The sequence below is a fragment of the Peromyscus eremicus genome, chromosome 14 (assembly GCF_949786415.1).
Source record: "Peromyscus eremicus chromosome 14, PerEre_H2_v1, whole genome shotgun sequence".
Taxonomy (NCBI): Eukaryota; Metazoa; Chordata; class Mammalia; order Rodentia; family Cricetidae; genus Peromyscus; species Peromyscus eremicus.
In genome coordinates this window covers 48961961-48977129 of record NC_081430.1, presented here as the reverse complement: position 1 = coordinate 48977129, position 15169 = coordinate 48961961, and the positions used below count along the sequence as shown (strand labels likewise).

The following is a 15169-nucleotide window of genomic DNA, read 5'->3' as shown; positions in this document are numbered from 1 at the left end:
TTTAATAACTTAGACTTTTCATGACATTGAGACACATCTGCTCCAATGTACTCCAGAGAAGGTGATGGGCATCAGAAAAACTCTATATGGAGTTTGTTTTGTTTTCTTTATGGCAAATCTAGCCATATGGACAAAGAAATTGCCTTTGCCTCATTTCTGACAGTTACTGTCTACAAGGAGTAATACAGACCTTAACAAACTTAGTCCCAACTAGAAATTATTTTGTTTTTGTTTTTGTTTTGTTTTGCTTTTGTGTGGGTTTGGGGATTTTGTTGTTGTTTTTAGTTCTTTTGGGGGTGCTTGGCTTGCTATTGGACTCAGATTTTTAAAATGCATACTTATAAAAATCAAGTGACAAGACCATATCCTAGCAGAAGGCTCGTACTCCACCAGAGGCCTGGCCAGCATCCTGAACCCCAGGTTCTAGAAGCCCCTGCACAGTGAGGAACTGGGAAACTAGAAGGGGAAGAAGGAGAAGGCAAACAAAGGTATCAGTCTCCCACCCAACTACTAAAGAGACTGCTCCAGCAGATGCCACACACCCAGGAGCACACATAAATTGTACTCTATGGGTTTTTTAGTGGGGGAGGACTCAGTTTTCTTTAAGGGACTGACCACTGGGAATTTGATCATGCCCCAGTGAGTCTATAGGCAACCCAAATTGGACTTTTCTTCTTCTTCTTCTTCTTCTTCTTCTTCTTCTTCTTCTTCTTCTTCTTCTTCCTTCTTTCTTCTTTCTTCTTTCTTCTTTTTCTTGGGGGCAGTCACAAAGGTTGAGGGGGCAGAACTGGGAGGACAGGGAAGTTAGTGTGATCGGAGTACATTATGTGAAATTCCCAAATAATCAATAAAAAATATTACGTTGGGAAAAAAATAAAATGACAAATTTAACCCCTCCATTTAGTTAATAATCTAGACATCACACATTGGTTTATTTTAACAATTTCTGCATTAAAAGAATGATTTTCCCTGTCTACTTCACCATGAAGCAATGACAAAAATATTTTTGAAGACTAAAATCAAGAGCCACAAAATCAAAATACCACAAACATCATGAGCAATAAAATCCATTAAACAGAAACAATAGGCATAATTGCTTTAACTACCCATGAAGACCTTTCCACCACCTTTTACTCCCTTGGCACATTTTATATTGAAGACCACTTCTAGGAAGTACTATGCATGAGGAAGAAAAGAAAAACTATAAGTCTAATCCCTGACAATTTTCAGACAATAAAAGCCACAAAAATATTGATGTCCACAATGGAGAAGGATGTCAGGATACAGTGTGCATAAGATACTTGACTAAAAGATGCACATTCTCTGAAATATTCTTAGATGTTGCTGAGTACCAGATTCAACCAAGAGCTACAACTTTAAATTTCAGAAATCAAAGACAACTTCATTGCAAATGAGAGAAAAGGTGGAATGCCAATTTCCTGAAGAATTCTGTTATTAGTATTTAATCATGAGGCCAATCACTGAATTAGAATATCAATCTTTTTCTAGGTTAAGAGATCTGCTTTGATTTTGAAGTATTTTTCTCTTGGAAAGCAGTGTTTAGAACACTGATGTCACATTGAAGGGATGCACAGCAGTGAGCAAATTTTAAAATCTGTTGTGAGAGCAATCTGACAATGCAAATGAAAACATTAGAAAATAGAAATGGGTTAAAAAGTAACACTGTAACACAAAAAGAAATAAAATTATTCACTTACACATTTTGTTTTTCTCAATGAATATATTTTAAAAATGCAAATAGAATATGAGGATCAGAATAAAACTTTGAAAAGAACAACAGAGAACTAAAGTACTTATTCACAAAAGAATCCCAGAATACAGTCATCACTGTTTATTGATGCAAATTTGCTTTGCAATTGTTCCTATTGAGGTCTTATTTACAAGCAGAGATTGACAAGACATATAATGCTTGATAATGACCAAACAATAAGAAATAGTATTAGTGGTTCTTTGTTTCCTAATGTCTCTCTCCTTACTAGAGTCTCATAAGTAAAGTATCTGTATTTACCTAAGGTTTTTCTTCCTGTAAAACAGGCTTGACTATTTGCCTTCCCAATGAGTCCTCCTTATTATTTGGAGGGGAGTCTACTAGTTACATTAATACCACTTATCTCCAGTTTCCATTTGAGAATATTTAACTTCAGTATCTCCTGAAATTCCTCATGACTGCATATTTATACCATTACCAATAACTTTAATAATGAAAGACTGGATATTGAAATGGGTGGTTTTTAAATATGAAAAGTATACATAGATACAATAAAACTATGATTAACAATTCCCTAGCTCTACAAACACATGATTTTGAGTTTAGTGCTGATTAGTATTACAGCAGAAACCAAAGATCCCCTGGCAACCAAAGCAAAAATTCCTAAGTAGCTTCAGTTTTAGAACCACAAACTATCATTGTAAATGATCAGTGGATCCATAACAATAGATTCTAAAGTACTCAAAGAACAAACACCTGGATGTTTATCTAATAAAAATTCTAAAATTTTGATGGTTAAAATGAAACCATCAAAACTAACAAAATAATCTTCAGTAAGCATGTTTATCACAAAATACCCACTCTTAGACATGACTTGCATGACTGAAGTTTGATGAAAGATGAGAAGTCATGACTTGGTGGCAAAGCTGAGAGACTAAAGAAGAAAACATAACTCTCACTGTTTATGACATCTGAGTTTGACATTCGATTACATCACAGACATATCATGATATGAGTTAATAGAGGTGTGAAAATAAATTTTATGTGTGTATATGTGTGCTGGTTTCAAAGAAAATGGTCCCCAAAGGGAGTGGCATTAATAGGAAGTTTGGCCCTTAGACCCTCTGCATATAGGAGACAGTTGTGCAGCTGGGATTGTTTGAGGGGCCCCTGGCAGTGTGATCAGGATCTATCCCTAGTGAATGAGCTAGCTTTCTGGATCCCATCACCTATGGTCAGATACGTTGCTCTGGGGATGCAGTGGGGAGGGACTTGGACCTGCCTCAACTGAATGTACCAGGCTTTGCTGTCCCCTCATGGGAGAACTTACCCTTTTGGAGGAGGGGATGAGCAGTGGGTTGGTGCGGGAAAGGTGAGTGGGGGGGGGGGTAATGTGAGGAGGGATGAGAGGTGGATCTGTGGTTGGTATGTAAAATGAATAAAAAAAAATTTAATGAATGAAAAAGAAATGTGGCCTTACTAGCATAGTTATGATCTTGTTGGAGGAAGTGTGTCACTGTGGAGGCAGGCTTTAAGGTCTCATATATGCTTGACCCACACCCAGTGAGACAGTCTACTTCCTGTTGCCTGCATGTCAGCATGTAGCAGCTCCTTCTCCAGCACCATGTCTGCCTACACACTGCCATGCTCCCCACCATGATGATAATGAACTAAACTTCTAAAATTGTAAGCTGTCATCCCAATTAAATGCTTTCTTTATAAGAATTGCCATGGTCGCTTTCTTAGAAAATTGGGAATCAATCTCCCCCAAGATCCAGCTATACCACTCTTGGACATATACCCAAGGAATGCTCAATCATACCACAAGAGCACTTGTTCAGCTATGTTCATATCAGCATTGTTTGTAATAGCCAGAACATGGAAACAACCTAGATGCCCTTCAACTGAAGAATGGATAAACAAAATGTGGTACATATACACAATGGAATACTACTCAGCAGAGAAAAACAATGACATCATGAGGTTTGCAGGCAAATGGATGGATCTAGAAAAAATCATCCTGAATGAGGTAACCCAGACTCAGAAAGACAAACATGGTATGTACTCACTCATAGCAGGATACTAGATGTGGAACAAGGATGACTGGACTGCTATTCACATCACCAAAGAGGCTACCTGGAAAACAGGACCCAAAGAAAGACACGGGAATCGCCCAATGACGGAGAAATGGAAGAGATCTACATGAACAGCCTGGACATGAGTGGGGGTAATGAAGGGCGAGGGTCGAGGGAAAGAGAGCTTGGGGGAGCAGGAGATCCCAGCTGGATCAACAACAGAGAGGGAGAACAAGGAATAGGAAACCATGGTAAATGAAAACCACATGAGAATAGGAAGAAGCAAAGTGCTAGAGAGGCCCACAGAAATCCACAAAGATACCCCCACAACAGACTGCTGGCAATGGTCGAGAGACAGCCCGAACTGACCTACTCTGGTGATGGGATGGCCAAACACCCTAATTGTGGAGCTAGAAACCCCATCCAACGACTGAGGGATCTGGATGCAGAGATCCATGGCTAGGCCCCAGGTGGAGCTCTGGGAGTCCAATTATCGAGAAAGAGGAGGGATTGTATGAGCGAGAATTGTTGAGACCAAGGTTGGATAAAGCACAGGGACAAATAGCCAAACAAATGGAAACACATGAACTATGAGGGGTCCCCATCTGGATCAGGCCTTCTGAATGGGTGAGACAGTTGATTGGCTTGATCTGTTTGGGAGGCATCCAGGCAGTGGGACCGGGTCCTGTGCTCATTGCATGAGTTGGCTATTTGAAACCTGGGGCCTATGCAGGGTCGCATGGCTTGGCCTGGGAGTAGGGGATTGGACCTACCTGGACTGAGTCCACCAGGTTGATCTCAGTCCGCGGGGGAGGCTTTGCCCTGGAGGAGATGGGAATGGGGAGTGGGCTGGGGGGAAGGTGAGGGGGGGTGGAAGGGGGGAGAACAAGGGAATCTGTGGCTGATATATAGAACTGAACTGTATTGAAAAATTAAAAAAAAAGAGTTGCCATGGTCATGATGTCTCTTCACAGCAATAGAAACCCGAACTAAAACAAGTTGGTATAAGAAGTAGGGTAACAAACCACACAAAGGTGCAACAAAGAAAGAGAATTACAGACCCATCTCCCTCACGAACATTAATGCAAAAATACTCAATAAAATATTGGCTAACCAAATCCAGGAACACGTCAAAAAAATTATCCACCATGACCAAGTAGGCTTCATCTCAGAGATGCAAGGATTTTCAACATACGAAAATCTGTCAATGTAATACACTATATAAACAAACTGAAAAAAACAATAACAACACATGATCATCTCATTGGATGCTGAAAAGCCTTTGACAAAATCCAACACCCCTTCATGATGAAGGTTCTAGAGAGATCAGGAATACAAGGAACATACCTAAACATAATAAAAGCAATTAACAGCAAACCAACAGCCAACATCAAATTAAATGGAGAGAAACTCAAAATGATTCCACTAAAATTAGGAACAAGAAGGCTGTCCACTCTCCCCATACTTATTCAATATAGTACTTGAAGTTCTAGCTAGAGCAATAAGACAACAAAAGGAGATCAAGTGGATACAAATTGGAAAGAAAGAAGTCAAACTTTCATTATTTGCAGACCATATGATAGTATACATAAGTGACTCCAAAAATTCTACCAGGGAACTCCTACAGCTGATAAACTCCTTCAATAAGGTGGCAGGATACAAGATCAACTCAAAAAAATCAGTAGTCCTCTTATATACAAATGATAAATGGTAGAGTAAAACCATTATACTATACCACTATATTATAATAGCCATAAGCTCAGGATTTTAAATTCCCTTTAGTTGCTTAAAATGACTCAAAGGCGTGAGTATCCTGCCTTTTCTACAATGTGGATTTCAGTACAGATTATAAACAATGGGAATGCTAATGTGTCTAAAACTTATCTTTTTGCAAACTCAAAAAATTCTTGTAAGTTCCAGAGAGTTGACCTGGAACCATCTCAAACAGGTGAGATTCACTCCAGATAAGTACTGTCACGTTTCTCTGGTCTGGGGACTCCCCTCCCTCAATTACCAGGACCTAAGAAAAAAAATTTTTCCCCTAAACTTATCTTTATCTTCTGCCCTGCCAGCGTTTTACCAGGTCCCAGTGGCACCAGATGGTTCCACAGAGCCTAGTCAACAGTGAAACAATCAGCTATCCCAGGACACCATCTCAGCATCCCAGCTTTCTAGGTCCCCCAAAGATGACCAATGCCACTCAGGTTAGAAGGAAGCAGTCTTGATAACTTGGCGCCCTCATTCCTACCTCAGCTGCTACCCATTTCTAACTCCTCACATTTTTATAATAAACAAACAGGAGGAATATTAGCATTCAGGCATCTGCATTGGCCTCCTCTTGGGGACCTGGCAGGATATATCATCAGCTACAGCCACTCCCTGTGTGGATGAGCTTGTTGGCATTCAGGCGTTATGCTGGCCTGCTCAGGGTCCTCAGCTGCTGCGGCAACTAAGAGTACCCCTTGTGCACTTGTGCTTGTCAGAACTCAGGCAGTTATGCTGGACTGCTCAGGGTCCTGACAGAATATGAAATCGGCTACAACCACTACATCACTATGTAGTCCCTGTGCACATGGGCTATACCTCCTTAAAAAGCAAGCTCCACCTCTTTCCTCCACTCCTTTTCTCCACCACTTCTCCCCAGAGACCTGTCTCTGAATCCCTCCCCTCCCCCAGTAAACCTCCCATGTGAGTTCTGTTGCATGGTGTGTCTTCTCTTTCCTGCTGCCACTAAACCACAATAGCTACAAGTCTTTGGGGGCCAGGGAGTAGACTGTGGTGGTTTGAAAGAAAATGGCCCCCAAAGAGAGTGGCACTATTAGAAAGTGTGGCCTTATTAGAATAGGTGTGGTCTTTTTTGAGGAAGTGTGTATGTCACTGTGGAGGCAGGCTTTGAGATCTCATATGTGCTTGGGCCATGCCCAGTAAGACAGTCTACTTCCTATTGCCTGAATATCAACATGTAACAGCTCCTTCTCCAGCACCATGTCTGCCTGCATGCCACCATGCTTCCCACCATCATGATAATGGACTAAACTTCTGAAACTGTAAGCTGCTGCCCCAATTAAATGTTTTCTTTTACAAAAGTTACCATGGTCATGGTGTCTCTTCACAGCAATAGAAACCCTAACTAAGATAACATGTATATACCCACATTCTAGACCATAAATTATTATTAAAGTTTACATAATTTAATAAACATATGATTTATATACATATATGTATATAACTTTTGAAAACATCTCTTTTTATTCATAGAAATTTTAGAAGTAATGTCAATATTTAAAGTAAAAGTGAAATGAAACAAAATCCTAGGCTGTTTTGGCTAAGGTAGGGTGGACTAAAGGACCTCTCCTTCCTGCAGTGCTGAACGATCTGCCCACTGAGTGCTACAAAGACATGAGCTGAAGCTGCCACTCTCTGTATAGCCTAGTCAGTTTACATAGATCAATCACAGGACTATTCCCTCATTTTGTGGGTCCATATGCCAATATTATAACAATAAAACTAAGTATAATGTTAAAAAGTAACCATTCTCCTTTTAAAACAACTGGTAAGATAAGCACTCTATGCCATTAAAAAACATCACAACATTTTTAACCTCAAGATCTTAAATTTGACTCAGAAAAAGTTACTAGTTTTTTTTAAGTGCTTAAATTTTAAACACTTGATTTTGTTTGTATAAATTTTATCTTAAAAAAGGAGAATTGATATTGTAGGTGGAAATACTATTTTTCTATAAATCACATTTTTGTATTATTACTATCATTACTATTATTTTGATTTTTTGAAATCAAAATATATAGCCCTGCCTGTCCTGGAACTAACTGTGTCAACCAGTCTGGCCTCAAGCTCTTCTGTAAATAGATCATGATTAAATGTCTAAATTCAATAAATAGACTCTAATAATTTGAAATCCTATCAATATTTCTTATCTGTAAAGACTCAATATTGCTTCTTTTCTAATATATCCTTGGACTCTGCAATAGAGGTCCTCCACTGCGTGACTATTTTTTTCCCTCTTCTATGTGTTCCTAGTCTTTCACTGAGCCTTTAGACAGATACTTTAGACAGATATCACTCTCCTGTCAGCCTTCCCCCTGTATTAGCTGTGAACATTCCCTAGCACATGATGCTGATGACACCCAGTGGCAAGCCAAAGAGAACACAGCCCATAAATGGACAGTGTAACCAGAGTCTTCCTGCCTGGCCCACAATCAGGGCAAATCTCTCTCACCTGCTAGTCCCACAGCCGCTCAGACCCGACCAAGTAAACACAGAGACTTTCATTGGTTACAAACTGTATGGCCGTGGCAGGCTTCTTGCTAACTGTTCTTACACCTTAAATTAATCCATTTCTATAAATTTATACCTTGCCACATGGCTCGTGGCTTACTGGCATCTTCACATGCTGTTTCTCATCATGGCGGCTGGCAGTGTCTCTCCTCAGCCTTCCACTTCCCAGCTTTATTCTCCTCCTTGTCCTGCCTACACTTCCTGCCTAGCCAATGGCCAATCAATGTTTTATTTATTGACTAATCAGCAACACATTTGCCATACAGAACATCCCACAGCAGCTCATGAATATAGATGCAGTTGAAGCTTTGGCACCAAATACTATTATTTTCAATCTCTGCAAAATGCTATCCCTTCCTTGGACTGGTGCTGTGCTGTCCAAAATGCTCTTAATGAACTGGACCCTGTCACTGGCTTCCTTACCATGCCTATGTAGCAAAAAGTATTGTTGGTTTGAAGTGTTCAGTACAACTGCAGTTGGGATTGTCTTGTCAGTTCACCCTAGAGTAAGGTGATATATAGTCATTTCCACCCATATGACCAAACTAAAAACCTCTATGGAAGTAGTCTCTGTTATCCCTAACATCTTCCTGAATAACTGAATTTAGTATGATATATTAGAGAGATGTCTTTTTCTTATCAATTACTACAATGAACACAAGCTTTTCCAAGTCTCCAAGATCATACAGGAAGAAGCCATCCATAGTTAGGTAGTTCTGGAATCAAGTAAAATCCCTGCTGATAGATGGGATCCATCTTCATACTCATTGTATACAGGGTAAACAAGCACAGCAGCCATCTATTTCAGTGCCACATCTATTTCAGGAGCTTCTGAGACAGAAGTATGCAAACACAATTCCCAAACAGCATCTATGTATTTCTCTTTCAAATGTGATTCTCCCACCAATATACACCAAAAACATATGATGTGTCTTTGACGCAAGGACAAACATTTGCTGATGTGGAAGTGACTGAATCAGCATCCCACTCTGTGAGCAAACTGAATAATGTATCATCTTTACTCCATGGCCCTTTGTAATTATACGTCAAGTCTCACTTTAATAGTTTATTGTTGGATAACTCCAAAATCCAAACTCTGAAGCAATGTATCAACAAGCCGAATGCCATCTTTTCAATTATCTTTAAATGATTCATGTTGAACTCTACTGGCTGGTTTTGTGTGTCAACTTGAATCAAACTACAGTCGTCAGAGAGGAAGGAGCCTCAGTTGAGGAAATGCCTCCATGAGATCTAGCTATAAGGCATTTTCTCAAGTAGTGATCAATAGGGAGGTCCCAGCCCATGTGAGTGGGCCATCCCTGGGCTGGTGGTCCTGGGTTCTCTAAGAAAGTAGGCTGAGCAAGCCAGGGGAAACAAGCCAGTAAGCAGCACTCCTCCATGGCTTCTTCATCAGCTCCTGCCTCCAGGATCCTTCCATGTTTGAGTTCCTGTCCTGACTTCCTTCAGTGATGAACAGTGAATCAAATGGTAAGACAAATAGACCCTTTCCTTCCCAGGTTGGTCATAGTGTTTCATAGCAGCAATAATCACCCTAACTAAAGCAAGAACTTCTACAAATTCTTTACAGACACCCAGGTCTAGTAAAATAACTACAGTGCAAAGGGGTATCAAGCTCCTCCCTCCACAGTACTCTTGGCTGAGTGCAACATAGACTGATCATGAAAGGAAAGACAGAAACACCTGTGCCAGGCACCTGCCAGTCAGGAAATGGGAAAAGGAAAACAGAGCAAGGAGCCCTGATGTGTGTAAAGAGCTTGGCACAGAAATTCCTTGTTTTTGAAAGAGGAAATTTTCCTAGTTGTTTTTTTTTAATTAAGAAAATTTTCCATTTATTTTACACACCAATCAAAGATCTCCCTCTTCCCTCCTCCCATCCCCCCAGCCTCCTTCTCTCAACTTACCTCCACCCCACCCCCAACAAGAAGGCAAGGCTCTCATGAGGAGGCACATCCAGTAAAGTTAAGTCCAAGCCCCTCCCACTGCCACAAGGCTGCACAAGGTGTCCCATCATAGGTAGTGGGCTCCATAAAGCCAGCTCATGCACCAGGGATTGATTCTGATCATACCACCAGGGCCCCCCACCAAGCAGATCAAGCTACACAACTGTCTCACCATGCAGAGGGCCCAGCCCATTCCCACGCAGGCTCCACAGCCATCGATACAACTTTCATGAGTTCCCACTAGTTTGGTTTGGTCATCTCTGCAAATTTCCCTATTATGATCTTGATGCACTTGATCATAGAATCCCTCTTCTCTTCTCTCTCCTTGACTGGACTCCTGGAGCTCTGCCTGATGCCTGGCTGCAGATAATCTGCACTCCTTCCATCAGTCACTAGAGAAAAGCTCTGTGATAACAGTTAGGGTATTCACCGATCTGATCTCTGGGGCAAGTCAGTTCAGTTCAGGTACCCTCTCCACTATTTCTAGTAGTCATGTTGGGGTCATTGCTGGGGATTCCTGGGAACTTCCCTAACACCTGGTTTCTCTCTATCCCCATGATGTCCCTCTATCATGATATCTATTTTACTGCTTTCTCACTCCATTCCTATTCAAGCTCGACCATCCTGTTCCATTATGTTCTCATCTTCCGTCCCCTATCCTCCATTGCCCACCATTCATCCCCAGTTTACTCATGAAGATCTCATCTATTTCTCCTTCCCAGGGAAATCCATGCATCCCACTTAGGGTTTTCCTTGTTAGTTAGCTTCTTTGGAGTTGTAGGTTATAGTCTGGTTATCCTTTGCTTTACATCTAGTGTCCACTTATGAGTGAGTACATACCATGTTTGTCCTTATGAGACTGGGTTACCTTACTCAGGATGATATTTTTCTAGTTCTATCCATTTGCCTGCAAATTTCATGATGTCCTTGTTTTTTTTCTGCTGAGTAGTACTCCATTGTGTTTATGTACCACATTTTCTTACTCCATTCTTCAGTTGAGGGTCATCTAAGTTGTTTCCATGTTCTGGCTATTACAAATAATGCTGCTATGAACATAGTTGAGCATGTGTCCTTGTGGTGTGATTGAGCATTCTTTAGGTATATACCAAAACATGGTATAGCTGAGTCCTGAGGACAATTGATTTCTAATTTTCTGAGAAACTGCCATACTGATTTCCAAAGTGGCTGTATAAGTTTGCACTCCTACCAACAGTAGAGTGTTCCCCTTGCTCCACATCCTCTCGAACATAAGCTGTCTTCAGTGTTTTTGATCATAGCCATTCTGAGGTGTAAGATGATATCTCAGAGTCATTTTAATTTGCATTTCCCTGATGACTAAGGATGTTGAGCAATTCCTTAAATGTCTTTCAGACCATTTGAGATTCTTCCTTTGAGAATTCTCTGTTTTGCTCAATGGCCCATTTTTCAATTGGATTGTTCAGTATTTTGATGTCTAGCTTTTGGAGTTCTTTATATATTTTGGAGATCAGCCCTCTGTCAGATGTGGGGTTGGTGAAGATCTTTTCCCATTCTGTAGACTGTTGTTTTGTCTTATTTACTGTGTCCTTTGCCTTACAGAATCTTCTCAGTTTCAGGAGGTCCCATTTATTAATTGTCGTTCTCAGTGTCTGTGCTACTGGTATTATTTTTAAAAAGTGGTCTCCCGTGCCAATACATTCAAGAGTACTTCCTACTTTCTCTTCTATCAGGTTCAGTGTAACAGGATTTATGTCAAGGTTTTTTGATCCACTTGGATTTGAGTTTTGTGCATGGTGGTAGATATGGATATATTTGCAATCTTCTACATGTTGGCATCCAGTTATGCCAGCACCATTTGTTGAAGATGCTTTCTTTTTCCACTGTACAATTTTGGCTTGTCAAAAATCAGGTGTTCATAGGTGTGTAGGTAAATATCAGGATCTTCAATTCAATTCCATTGGTCCACATGTCAGTTCTTATGCCAATACCAAGCTGTTTTTATCACTATAGCTCTATAGTAGAGCTTCAGTTTAGGGGTGGTGATGCCTCCAGAAGTGGCTTTATTGTATAGGATTCTTTTAGCTATCCTGGGTTTTTTGTTTTTCCAAAAGAAGTTGAATATTTTTCTTTCCAGGTCTGTGAAGAATGGTGTTGGGATTTTGATGGGGATTGCATGGAATCTGTAGATTGCTTTTGGTAAGATTGCCATTTTTACTATGTTGATCCTACCTATGCATGAGCATGGGAGATCTTTCCATTTTCTGATATCTTCTTTGATTTCTTTCTTCAGAGACTTAAAGTTCTTGTCATACAGGTCTTTCACTTGCTTAGTTAGAGTTACCCCAAGGTATTTTATATTATTTGTGGCTATTGTAAAGGGTGATGTTTCTCTGATTTCTTTCTCAGCCCATTTATCATTTGTATCTAAGAGGGCTACTGATTTTTTTTTTTTGAGTTGATCTTGTATCCTGCCACCTTATTGAAGGAGTTTATCAGCTGTAGGAGTTCCCTGGTAGAATTTTTGGAGTCACTTATATATACTATCATATGGTCTGCAAATAATGAAAGTTTGACTTCTTTCTTTCCAATTTGTATCCTCTTGATCTCCTTTTGTTGTCTTATTGCTCTAGCTAGAACTTCAAGTACTATATTGAATAAGTATGGGGAGAGTGGACAGCCTTCTTGTTTCTGATTTTAGTGGAATCATCCTGAGTTTCTCTCCATTTAATTTGATGTTGGCTGTTGGCTTGCTGTAAATTGCCTTTATTATGTTTAGGTATGTTCCTTGTATTCCTGATCTCTCTAGAACCTTTATCATGAAAGGGTGTTGGATTTTGTCAAAGGCTTTTCAGCATCTAATGAGATGATCATGTGTTTTTTTTTTCTTTCAGTTTGTTTATATGGTGTATTACATTGACAGATTTTCATATCTGGGATAAAGCCTACTTGATCAGGGTGAATAATTTTATGATGTGTTCTTGGATATGGTTTGCCAATATTTTGTGGAGTATTTTTGCATCAATGTTCATGAGGTAGTTTGGTCTGTAATTCTCTTTCTTTGTTGCATCTTTGTGTGGTTTGGGAATCAGAGTAACTTTGTAGCCTCATAAAAGGAGTTTGGCAATGTTCCTTCTGTTTCTATTATGTGGAACAATTTAAAGAGTATTGGAATTAGCTCTTCTTTGAAAATCTTGTAGAATTCTGCACTGAAACCATCTGGTCTTGTGTGTTTTGTTTTGTTTTGTTTTGTTTTGTTTTGTTTTGTTTTGTTTCAGTTGGGAGACTTTTAATGACTGTTTCTATTTCCTTAGGAGTTATTGGTCTATTTAAATTGTTTGTCTCATTTTGATTTATCTTTGGTATGTGGTGCCTATCCAGAAAATTGTCATTTCTTTTAGATTTTTCCAATTTTGTGGAGTACAGGCATTTGGTTGATGATTCTCTGGATTTCCTCATTGTCTGTTATTATGTCTTCCTTTTCATTTCTGAATTTGTTAATTTGGATTCTCTCTCTCTCTCTCTCTCTCTCTCTCTCTCTCTCTCTCTCTCTCTCTCTGCCTTTTGATTAGTTTGGATAAGGGCTTGTCTATCTTGTTGATTTCTTAAAGAACCAATTCTTTGTTTCATTGATTTTTTGTATTGTTCTTTGTTTCTATTTTATTGATTTCAGCTCTCAGTTTGATTGTTTCCTGGCATCTATTCTTTCTGAGTTTGTTTCTTTTTGTTCTAGAGCTTCTAGGTATGCTGTTAGGTCACTAGTGTAAGATTTCTCCAACTTCTTTATGTAGGTATTAGTGCTATGAATTTTCCTCTTAGCACTGCTTTTATAGTGTTCCATAAGTTTGAGAATAAAGACTTCTAGGAAGTCTTTAATTTCTTTCTTTATTTCTTCCTTGACCCATTGGTGATTCAGTTGAGCATTATTCAGTTTCCATGAGATTGTAGGCTGTCTTTAATTTTTGTTGTTGTTGAAATCTAACTTTAAGCCATGGTGGTCCAATAAGATATGGGAGGTTATTTCAATTTTTTTGTATCTGTTGAGATTTGCTTTGTGACCGAGCATGTGGTCAATTTTAGAGAAAGTTCAATGAGGTGCTAAGAAGATATATTCTTTTTGTTAGGGTGGAATGTTCTGTAGATATCAATTAAATCCATTTGTGTCATAACATCTGTTAGGTCCCTTATTTCTCTGTTAAGTTTTGATCTGGCAGATCTGTTGTACATTGGTGAGAGTGGAATGTTGAAGTCTCCCACTATTAATGTGTGGGATTTTATGTGTGATTTAAGCTTTAGTAATGTTTCCTTTACATATATGAGTGCCCTTGTATTTGGGGCATAAATGTTCAGAATTGAAACTTCATCTTGGTGGATCTTTCCTGTAATAAGTATGTAATGTCCTTCTTGATCTCTTTTTTTTCTTTTTTCTTTTCTTTTTTTTGTTTTTGTTGTGGTGGTGGTAGTGGTGGTTGTAGTATTTGTTGTTTGTTTGTTTTGTTTTTTGTTTTTCGAGACAGGGTTTCTCTGTGCAGTTTTGGTCCTGGATCTCGCTCTGTAGATCAGGCTGGCCTCGAACTCACAGAGATTCACCTGGCTCTGCCCCTTGAGTGCTGGGATTAAAGGCCTGTGCCATGACCACCCGGCCTTGATCTCTTTTGATTAATTTTAGTTTGAAGTCTATTTTGTTATATATTAGGATAGCTACACCAGCTTGCTTCTTAGGTCCATTTGATTGGAAAGTCTTTTCCCAGTCTTTTACTCTGAGGTAGTGTCTGTCTTTGAAGTTAAGGTGTGTTTCTTGTATGCAGTAGAAGGATGGGTCCTGATTTTGTATCCATTCTGTAGCCTATGTCTTTTTATACGTGAATTAAGTCAATTTGATATTAAGGGATATTAATGACCAGTGATTGTTAATTCCTGTTATCTTTTGGTGGTCCTGTGTGTATATTTCCCTGTTTGGGGGACTTACTGCTGTGGGGTTATCTATTGTCTGTGTTTTCATGGGTGTATTTTACTTCCTTAGGTTGGAATTTTTCTTTTAGTGCTTTCTGTTGGTCTGGATTTGTGGATAGGTATTGTTTAAATCTGGTTTTGTCTTAGAATGTCTTGTTCATTCTGACTATGGTGATTGA

The 15169-nt window shown here is 39.4% G+C and overlaps 1 pseudogene; it reads right to left on the bottom strand.

The window, feature by feature from the left end:
• Nucleotides 1-367: 367 nt before the first annotated feature.
• LOC131923927 (protein disulfide-isomerase TMX3-like) lies at nucleotides 368-9206 on the bottom strand (annotated as a pseudogene).
• Nucleotides 9207-15169: the final 5963 nt, after the last annotated feature.